Source organism: Octodon degus, unplaced genomic scaffold (assembly GCF_000260255.1).
Source record: "Octodon degus isolate 3935 unplaced genomic scaffold, OctDeg1.0 scaffold00174, whole genome shotgun sequence".
Taxonomy (NCBI): Eukaryota; Metazoa; Chordata; class Mammalia; order Rodentia; family Octodontidae; genus Octodon; species Octodon degus.
Genome location: NW_004524750.1, coordinates 3159520 through 3170666, shown reverse-complemented (window position 1 = coordinate 3170666; position 11147 = coordinate 3159520).

The window sequence follows — 11147 nt, the reverse complement described above, 5'->3', positions numbered from 1 at the left end:
ATCTTTTAATTTTCTGAAATCCTCTTTGATTTCTCCTTTCACAGTACTGTAATTTTCAATATATAGATCTTTTATTTCCTTTATTAGCTTAATTTTATTTCCTTTGTTAGTTTTTTATGTCTTTTCTGGAGAGTATCATGGCATCTGTGAATAATGATAATTTGACTTCTTCTTTTCCTATCCATTTTCCTTTTATTTCTCTTGTCTTATTTCTCTGGTTAATATTTCCAGAACTATTTGAATAGGAGTGGTGACAATGGATATCCTTGTCCCTTTCCTGATTTTAGAGAGAAATCTTTTAGATTTTATCCGTTCTGTATGATGTTGGCCGTTGTTTGTCATAGATGGCTTTTATCAGATTGAGGTAAAGACCATTTATTCCATTTTCTGTAGTATTTTTCTTTTATCATGAATGAATGTTGGACTTTATCAAAAACTTGTTGCGTATCTATTGAAGTGATCATGTGATTTTTGTCTTTTGCTCTGTTGAGATGGTGAATTGCATTTATTGACTAGCATGTATTGAATCATCCCTGAATTCCTGGGATGAATCCCACTTGGTCACATTGTATAATCTTCTTCAAGATTTGCTGCATTCTTTTTGTTAGTATTTTATTGAGGAGTTTTGCATCTATGTTCATTTGAAATATTAGCCTGTAGTTGTCTTTTTTTGTGCAGTGTTTCTCTAGTTTTTATATCAGGGTAATACATGCAGGAAGAAGTTAGGGAGAATTGCTTCTCTTTCAATTCATTAAAATGTTTGAGTAGTACTGACATTACATCTTTTCTAAATGTCTTGTAGATTTCAGTTGTAATTCTGTCAGGACATGGGCTCTTCTTTATTGGTAAGTTTTTAATTTTGTTTTCAATTTCATTTGCTGGTATTGAGTTAATCAGAAGTTTCAAATGGTCTTGATTCTGTAATTTGTATGTTTCTAGGAATCTGTCTGTTTTTGTGTTTTCCATCCTATGAGAGTAAAGGTTTTCAAAGTAGGTTTTGATGATTTTCTGAATTTCTACAAGATCTATAATGATTTCACCCTTTTCATTACTAATTGCATTAATTTAAGTTTTGTCTTTCACTTTTGGTAAGATTGGATAGGGGTTTACCATTTTTTTAAAAAAAAATTCTTTCCAAAAACTGCCCGGTGAGATAGCTCAGTGGACTAAGCTTCTGCTTAGGCAAGTGCAGGGACTGGAGTTTGATCCCTGGCATCACATGCCATGCTGGCCTTACCCCCAGGTTCATTGAGCCAGACACCAAGACCCAGTGTGGTGGCGCATGCCTATAATCCCAGTGCTGAGGAGGTTGAAAATAGGAAGCTTACTAATAGTCTGAGCTGTGTAGTGAGGCCCTGTACCAAATACATTTAAAAGTAAAAAAAGAAAACACTAGCAGAGAACCAAGTCTTTGATTCATTAAACTTTTTCCTGATCTCTTTGGTGTTAATTTCTGTTATGATCTTTACATTGTCCTCCCTTCTTTGGGATTTGGGCTTGATTTCATCTTCCTTTTTCTAGAAGTTGAGGCACAGCATTAGGTTGTCTATTTGTGCTCCTTCTGTTTTCCTCATGTGAGAATTTAGCAATATAAATTTCCTTCTAAGGACTGCTTTCATTGTAGCCCAGGTTCCTATTATTTGTGTTTATATTTTTGTTTTATTTTAGACACTGTTTAATTTCTCTTTTTTTAAACACTGATTTATTAACTTAATCCATGACCCATTAGTTGTTCAGGAAAATGTGATTTAGTTTCCATGTGTTTATGGAATCTTTGTGCTTTGTTTTGTCAGTAATTTCAAATTTCATTGCACTGTGGCCAGATAATATGTGTGAGATAATTTCAATTCCTTTGTATTTACTTAAACATGTTCTATGTGCTAGAATATGGCCTACTTTAGAGAACTTCTGAAGTACAGCTGAGAAGAAGGTATATTCTGATGTTTCTGCGGAGACACTCTGTAAAAGTCTACTAAGTCCATTTGTTCAGGGGTTATTTATAATGGCATTTGAGTCAAAAACAGCCTGGAGGCTAAATTTCTTCCTCAATGGCTCTCAGAGTTTTCTCCTGGGCTACTGATTATATGAGGGCTACCTACACATTAGATAGAAATTTTTTCTCTTTAAATTATACTGATTTAAATGTAATCACATTTTAAGAGGCTCCTTCCCTGTAATAATAGCCAAGGATGTTCTTGAGAGTTTAGCAAAAATGGATTCAAGATTAAGACAGGAATAAATCAAGGAAAAACTTATTTCCTGCAGTATGAGAAAAAAGAAATTGAACAAAGATCCTGCTAAAAATAACTCATAATGCTTTCTAAAATATATTAAACTAATCATTCTAAATGCTTTGCTGATCTGAGAAAAAATTCAAAAATCAATACCCAGAGGCCTCAAAACAAAGCAAAAGTAGAAATTCAAAGGAAGAAGCCTGCCTGAGGTCAGCATTTGCCCTGGAGTTTCTGTCACACTCTGGTGACAATGACCTTCTGACTGATGATGGTACAGGAAAGAGAAGGGCGCAAGTTGACAGAAGAAGTTGCAGAAAGCTGGGGTCCAAAGGTGACCTAAAAATAAACTATCACACAGGAAAGATAATGCTCAATTTGACTTGGGCTTTAGGCAAAAGAAAGAAGAAAGAAAAGGAAAACCCCTAAGTGATATATGAATGAATGGTTTAATTTCAAGTGGAAATTTTGCTTGAATTTCATCTATGACATGTTTTGAAAATCCTGACTCTAAGAATGGGATCTGAGATTCTTCAAATATTGGCAGATTCAAATACAAACCTTTAGAAGTAGTCAATGCAGACCCAGTAAACAAGAACTTGCACAGATGAAGGGTTCTGCAACCACAATAATCATGAAGTGTACAGGGATGGAAGGCAGAGTGGACAAGAGCCTGCAGTAATAACACAAAAGAGCAACAAACCAGCAAAGACTTAAATAGTGCAGCAATATATATGGATTTTCAGTCTCTAAGACTGAGACAATACTTTTTTTTGATGTTCTAACCACCCTGAAGTACTTGATAAAGCATCTTTAGTAAGCTAGTAAACTAAGTCAATTTCTAGCCTCTTTATGCTTTTTAAAAAATTTATTCATTTGAGAGCTGCTTGCTTCCAATTCTTTTGGCATGTAGGTTAACTACACTAGATCTAACACTGCCCACTAGTGCACATACATACGTAAATAGATACATAATACCTCAGTTATTTAAATGCTTATAAAAAGTATCTACTTTCAGGTTTCATCCACATGTAACTAAATCAGTTTCCCAATACTAATCATTTTCTGTTATAAAAAAAGACTATTTGTTTATTGCTTTAGTTTCTTACCAAACTTTATGTTCTGATGCATTCCTACATTTAATTGATCCCCCAAAACAACTTTCAGTAATTCTTTTCTCATATCTCTTAATTCAGGTCTCCAACTTCCTTTTGAATAGTTGCTTAAATGGGAAAGGAACACAGTACAGCACCACAAGAGGGAAATTTTAATTCTGATGTTAAGGGAATTACTTAACCTCCTTTGATACCTGTTTCCCCAGTGGTAAACGTAATTCTCCTAAAATTAGGACTGATTATGTCAACTTTACCAACTAGAAACTAAAATAATCTTTAGAAAACTTCCTTTCTCTAAGAATATATCCAAGTGTCTCAGATTAGCACTCTTCTCAAAGCTGTTACTCTGCCGGTTCCTAAGCTGCCTGAGTTTCTGTACATCCTGTATGCTAGCAATGTACAACTATTCTTATTTTTTAAATTTGATGTTATTTCTTCATCTTTTCTCTCTACTCACAGTTTATTTGTTCCTACACTTTAAAAATGAAAGACAGGGATCTTTCCTCTGACAGTAATTCTTGAATACCTATATTTATCCATTTCTCTCCACTTTGTATGGAAAAGGCCTATGTCTAAATTAGAATGTTTGCATTCTATAGTAATTACCCTTGTAACATTTATGAGAAGATATGGATTGCTTGAATGTAAGAAGTGTTTCCTTTTATACTTTTTGCAGTCTTTCAAAGCATGGTGATTACAGATACACATATGACTACATAGCTCATATGACTCTAAAAACTCGTGGTTGTGAAAAGAACAAAAAACTGTGAAGTACATTTGCCATTATGTCTTGCTAATTAGATCCATTATTATCTATTTTGATTTTTAGAGGGAATACACAGTCGTATCTATTTATGTGGTTGTTGAAGCTTGCTAGCACAGGAGTCATTTACTTTATGTAATAATTGTCTATATCTCCAGTAAGGTTCGTATGTCTTATTTTTAAATTTTAACTCTTATAACACAAACTTCCCAGTGAAACACTTCCTCCCCTACGACAAAGTATCGCAAAATTAACGACCTGAGCTCTGCCATCCGCTAAATGCAAACTCTGAATAATTCATATCTCTTCTCATTGCCTAATGTATACAATGAGAACAGCAATGTTTACATACTCTACCTCCCAGGGTTGGTGTCAGGTGTAATGAGACAATAAACACAGCTGAAATGTTAGAAATGTGGGAAAACACTAAACGTGTTTAACTTGTCTTGTAAGGCTGACTGCTATTTTTCAGCTTCAAAAGCTGTATGTTGTACTTACCTTTTATTGGTTACTTTACACTTAGAAAAAATTTTATTATGGTTTCTTTGACTATATCATATCCTATAAATAAGAAGGAAGTTTGGAAAAATAACATTGATCTTGGGTTAGCATATATTTTCTTTATTTTTATGGACAACTAAATGAAATTAACTTATCATGGCTATTTCAGTTCCGTGATTCCGTTTTTTGAGCTGGCATCAGTAGCAGTGTAAAAATACTTATAATGGAACCTTAGTGGAGATGTTTTGCATCAGTCTCAAATAATCTTTTCCATTTAGGTGGTTCTGCAAGTAAATCATTTTGATGTTAAATAGTTGTTTAACAGCTTTTGAGCTGTATAAGATTTCTGCATGTCAATCTAAAGCCTTCTCCATAAAGCATCAAATTGCTGTTCCAGCTAAACCAAGAGCCATTGCATAACTCTTGTATCAACACCTCCCAGGTGCAGGAAGGCAGGATGACAACCCCCCGTGCCACCCCTGTCTTTTTCAGCTACCTTACAGTTCTAGAGGGAAACACAATACTTCGTTTTTCTAAAGGCTTCTACGCCCAGCACCCTGATTCATAGAAGTGCTGTGTTATCTTCTCTGTTAGACTCCTTTTGGTCAGTGTGAGCTGTTGGCTTAGATCTAACTACTTGTGCATTTTTGGACATGTGGAGCAGCAACCAAGTTCCAGCACACACCAGAACTGCTAGCTTGTTTTTCATTTTTCAGACAGTTTTCTTTTTCTCCCAAAGGGAATATTGATGTAGTAGTAATGATGGTAGTGATTCCAACATTGCTTTTTCTTAATAATATTCCCACCAGCTCAAAGAGAAATCATATGTATTGAATAGTAGGCAAAGCAATGTTTATTTTACAGTTTTGATAACAACTATCTTTGAAACAAATCTACTCATTAACAATCTGGCCATTAATTACTAGTTATGAGCTTAACTTGCATAAAATTGATCTGACTATCTTAATTGCTAATATTGCAAATAAGGTGATAATCCAAAATGCAAAATGCAGAAATTGGAATGAGGCACTAGCTGAAAAATATTTGAACAAATTGAGATATATTAGGTTTAGTCTTCTTTGAACAGAAATGCTGCATATCACAGAGAATTAGTGGGCAGCATTAACTGGGACGCTAAAAATGGACTCAACTCAGTAATTAGTCATGCTTCATAAAGCACAAACCAGTGAATTGCTTATAATGATTGGACACATGACTCCCCTATTCTCAATGTTTACAGTCAAAATCATTTGTACTCCCAACATGGTTATCTTTTAAATTATGAAAAAGTTTTTTTTTTTTTAATTTTAGGGAGGGGTCTGAAGGTGTTCAGGGTCGCACTACTAGATCAGACTCTTAGTGATCCACCTGTTTACAGCCTCCCAAGAGGTGGGATTACAGGTGCGCACCACAACACCCATTCTCAATTGCCCCAGGGGCAGGGCCGGCACAACAGGCTTGCAGGTGCTTTAATCCACTGAGCTATTTTTTTTTTTTTTGATCATTGTAAGTTAAGGTGTATTCTTGATGAACTTAATTTGGAATTATATGCCCAACACAAAGATAACTTTCATTCTTGAGTACAGTTTGACTAAAAATCTATTAAATTTGTTTATACTTTACTCATTGACTCATTGTTTATCAGTCATGGGGTGTGGCCAATGAGCAATCAATAAATAGGTATAAGGTTCATAAACAATGTCTGAATAAAAAAATAGAGAAGAATAGAAAAATGATGGAATCCTTGAATGAGAAATATAGGAAAGAAATCGAATGCATGAAGCAGATACAAAGAGATATACAGGAAATTAAAACCTCAATCACAAGCTGGCAAAAAGTTTGAATGAAAGTGAAGATAGACTTTTAGACCTTGAAGATAATATTGCTGCTACAGAAAAGATAAGGAAAGACATGCTAAAAACATCATAGTTGCAGGAAAAAAGAATTCAACATCTTCAAGACAAAGCAAAGATGAACAATGTAAGACCAATAGCCATCAATGAGAAAGGAGTCACTATAAATGATATAAAAAGAATATGGGAAGAAGTAATAGCAGAAAACTTCCCAAATATGGGGAAAATATCTGACACTCAGGTAACCAAAGCATATAGAACTCCAAATAGCATCAACCCAATTAAAACCACACCCAGACATATATGAATCAAGATCCCAGAAATTCAGCACAAAAACAATATTCTAAAAGCTAGTAGAGAAAAATCAACAAGAAACAAACAAACAAACAAACAAACCAGATCATATTTAAAGGAAAACCCATCAAGTAATGACAGATTTCTCTTTAGAAACCATCAAGTAAAGAAGAGCGTGGAGCAAAGTACTACAAGTTTTACAAGAAAACAAATTCCAACCCAGATTGATATACACCATAAAACTCTCTTTCAAGTTAAATGGAGAAGTGAAATACTTCCATGACAAAGAACAAATAAAGGATTTCATGCTGACAAAGCCAACCCTACACAGACTACTAAAAGGTATTCTAGCAGGGGATCAAACTGACCACAACTCTATGAATGGAATGGAAAGAACCACCAAATAGGGCAAACAATTAAACACAGGAGAAAAAAAGGTATACAACAGCAGGTAAATAACATACCAATCATAAGGAAATATATCGTTACAATGACCATCAACGTAAAGGGACTCAATACACTAATTAAAAGAAATAAACTGGTAGAGTGGATTAAGAAGCAAAATTCAACAACATGCCGTATTCAAGAAAAACACTTAATGCATAAAGAAATTCATGGGCTGAAAGTCAAAGGATGGAAAACAATACTACACACCCCAGTACCTCAGAAAACAACAACAAAAACAGAACAAAACAAAACAAAAAAACAGGTGTAGCAATCCTGTTTGCAGACAATCTGAACTTCAAACAAAGAATGATCAAATGAAATAAAGAAGGCCACTACATACTGGTTAGGGTAAAAATACAAGAGGAAGAGGTAACACTCATAAATATGTACGCACCAAACACAGGAGCACCCAACTATATAAGACAAATCTTAATGAAATGAAAAAGCTAATATCCAATACCACAATATTTACTGCTTCAGTAGGGTAGTATCTAGGCATTTTTTGGAGCTCAACCTTACCCAAGTACCTCCATTCTTGTACCCACTGATTGGTCTTGTGATTGTAGCAGAACTGTCTCCTTTTTTTCCCTCAACCTTTTGATTAGGCAGCTGTGAACTTTCTTTGTACAAAGCCTCTCTGGAATACATAGCAAATTGGGAGTACCTACAAGTTTCTTTTACCAGGACAGGATTTCACCAGTAGTGAGGCTGCCCCTTCTTAGAGATATTTTGCTTTCACCTTACCCTTTTTACTAGTTCCACTGGCATCAGCTCCTTGGCTTTGGGCTTCTTCTCTTTAGTGTCTGGCTTCTCAGTTTTTTTCACCTACCATCTTGCAAGATGGGAAACAGAACTAACTTTGCCTTATTCCCTTGTTCCTTCCCAGAAATGGAGATCCTCTTAGCTCTATTCCACTGATTTATTGGAGCTTCCATTCTGGCCAAACTCACATTTTAAATAATCCTTCTGGGTTCGTTGTTCTTAGTTCTCAACATAAATCTGATTAAAAGCTGCCAACAATAGCAATGATTCTGTCTCAACATTTAACTGCTTTAAAATTTCTTCTCTCTGATTAATCAGACCTCCATGCTTAATCTCAGTCTCAGGTAAAGTCTCTGGACATGAGCAAAATGTAAACAAACTTTCTGCTCAACCATATCATGCATCATTTGGAGTCCAACAACCAATGCGGTCCTCTTGCCCAGCAGAAACCTCTCCAGCTTGGTTTTTATAGGAAGGATTTCTATCACGCTTCTTGTTTTCTGAGCTCCAATCAGAATCTTCCATACAGAACAGCCTAAGCTCTTTTAGCACTTCTCTTGTAGGCGACATCTATGATCCTTTCCTATCTCTTCCCATAAGCCATTCCCAAAAGCTTGTAATCCACATGGTCAGGTATAGCCACAGCAATGACACCACTTCTCTGGTACCAAATTCTGTCACAATTTCTCTTCTCTCATTGCTGTGACAAATATCCAACACTCAAAATGAAGGAAGGAAAGATTTATTCAGCTCTTAGTTACTGGGGGTTTCAGTCCGTACTCAGTTGGCTCTAATGCAGAGTGGCATGTGGCAAAGAGCAGCTGTTCATGGTAGTAGCAAAGAACAACAGCAAAGGGAGAGGCAGCAGCTCCAGCAGCTAGCCAGCCTTTCTTCCTTGCTCATGCTGTAATTCAGGTTACCTGCCCCAGGAAAGGTGCAACACTCACAAACTATAGAAGCCACCTGTGACTACCGAGGCTTGGGGGGAATACCAATATACAAACCATAACAAATGCCCTATTCCACACTTTGTCCTTTTGTCTAAAAACAGGTGAGGTGTCTGGGCCAGCCAGCTCCAAGTTGGTGGTGCCTGAGCCTATGCATGGCATTCACCGTTGTGGAGTTTGTCATGGACTACAACCTTTGGTCTGATTGCCCAGGTGGTAGGTTTGAGCATTCTGCGGGGATGGAGGTTCTGAGCATTCCTTTTTTGTTTGTTTGGTTTTTTGTTTTTGTTTTTAATTTATTTGGTACAGAGTCTCACTGCACAGTTCAGACTCAGTGATCTTTCCGTTTTCAGCCTCCCTGGTGCAGAGATTATAGATGTGCACCACTCAGTCAGGGGGTTTGCTCAGTGAGCCCAGGGCAGGGGCCATGGTCATGTGGTGCTGCGAATAGAGCCCTAGTCCCTGTGCTTGCCTAAGCAGGTGCGCGGTCCCTGAGCTATCTCTCTGGAACCCCTGAGCATTTCTTAACTTTTGTTCTTAAATATATGTTTGTGGACATATAAATATGCTTAACTTTAAGTGCAAAAAGCGTAATATTATGTTTTAGAAGTCCCTTTTCGGGAAGGTACAATTTTGTCAAAATCTGTACTGAAATCCTCACAGTGTGCTGCTCACCTTGTATGTGATCTCAATGCCAGTGTGAAACATTAGCAAGCTCTAATTTTGAAAGCATAAGCACATTGATTACTTTTCCTTTGTGATTGTAAGCAGAAGCACTACTGTACATCAGAAACTGCAACAAGTGCTAAAGCAGATTTAATCTGTTCGTCATTCATGACAGAATGTATTCAAAAAGAAAAATATGTCTTTAATAATAGTGTCAACCACAGATCTTCACATACCCTAAATATTAACTCTTCTCCTTGCCTTGCTACTTTATATTAATTTGCATGTAATTATGACATGTTTGTATGCTTGCGTGCGGCTCCTTTTTTGTACCTTACTCATTTTGATGCATATTTCTTATAAGCAAGATATTTCAATGTGACTCTTTCACTTTATTAATATTTTACGTTTGCTTACAGCCACAGAATTCTTTCCGGATTCAGTTCGCTTCATTTCTGAGCCTTCTAAGGTAAGCCTGCAAGAAGAGTCGCCTTCATGAGGTGCTGTTTTCAAGAATGAGCAGTAATCACTCCATGTGGGCCCCCTGGAAACAGAGGCGGCGATGCTCACCTGGAAAATGGTGCTCAGTTCATCAGTTCCGTTCTAAGCAAAGCTGCTGGAGTCAAATCATTAATTTCCCATTTGTGTTCATCGCTCTGTCGTCTTGAAGTCATCCTCACAGCACCGCAGCTTGGGCTTCGCCAGCTTACCCGGTGAAGCCTGCTTCCACAGCGGTGCAACAGGAAGTGGAGCTCTCGAGGGGATTCGACTGCATCACTATAATTTTAATAAGCAGTTCATGCGGATGCAATGTTAGTGCCATGATAGAATGTGCTGCACTCCTGGGATTACAAAGGAAGATAGCTAATAGATAGAGGACGCACTGGCTCTTGGGTGATACACTGAAACAGTGGAGAAGCTAGCAAACTTATTCTAGTGGAGTAATATGGACAACAGGGCAACTTCAATTCAAATTCAACCTCTATTCATGCACTAAATTAAAGCAGAGTTTAAATAATGTAAGAATTCCAAATGTGTCCTTACCTTACTTAAAATATTTTTTCTTTTAGTTAATTCCAAAAGTGCAAGTATATATTAGCATTTCTATAGCTTCTAAATTTTATTTTAAAGCATCTTCATGAAATAGTCTCAAGGGGAAGACAACTGGTCTGTACTAGAAAATTCTCCGGGCAGGCAGCCACCCAGCACGAACCACAGAGCGCTGCACCGTAGCCATCGTGTACACAAAGTATCAATTTGAAATGCTTGGCACTGTCTTTTTTTTTTCAAAATTTTATTGATAAACAGATAGCAATGAGACAGTTTCAAATGAAATCAGAAGTACAGTTTCAAAAAATAATACACTGCATATATTCTTCTTAGTGGTTAATTGCTGTACAAGATGCGGACTTGTGATCGTATTAACAAACACCATTAGAACAAATCATTCTATATATCAATCCCAACCACTTTGAATACACAGATACAGAATGGACATTCATCGGTATACCCCATTTTTCCTAAGTTCCGTTATTGAATATTATAGGTGTGCAAACTCAGCAAAATAT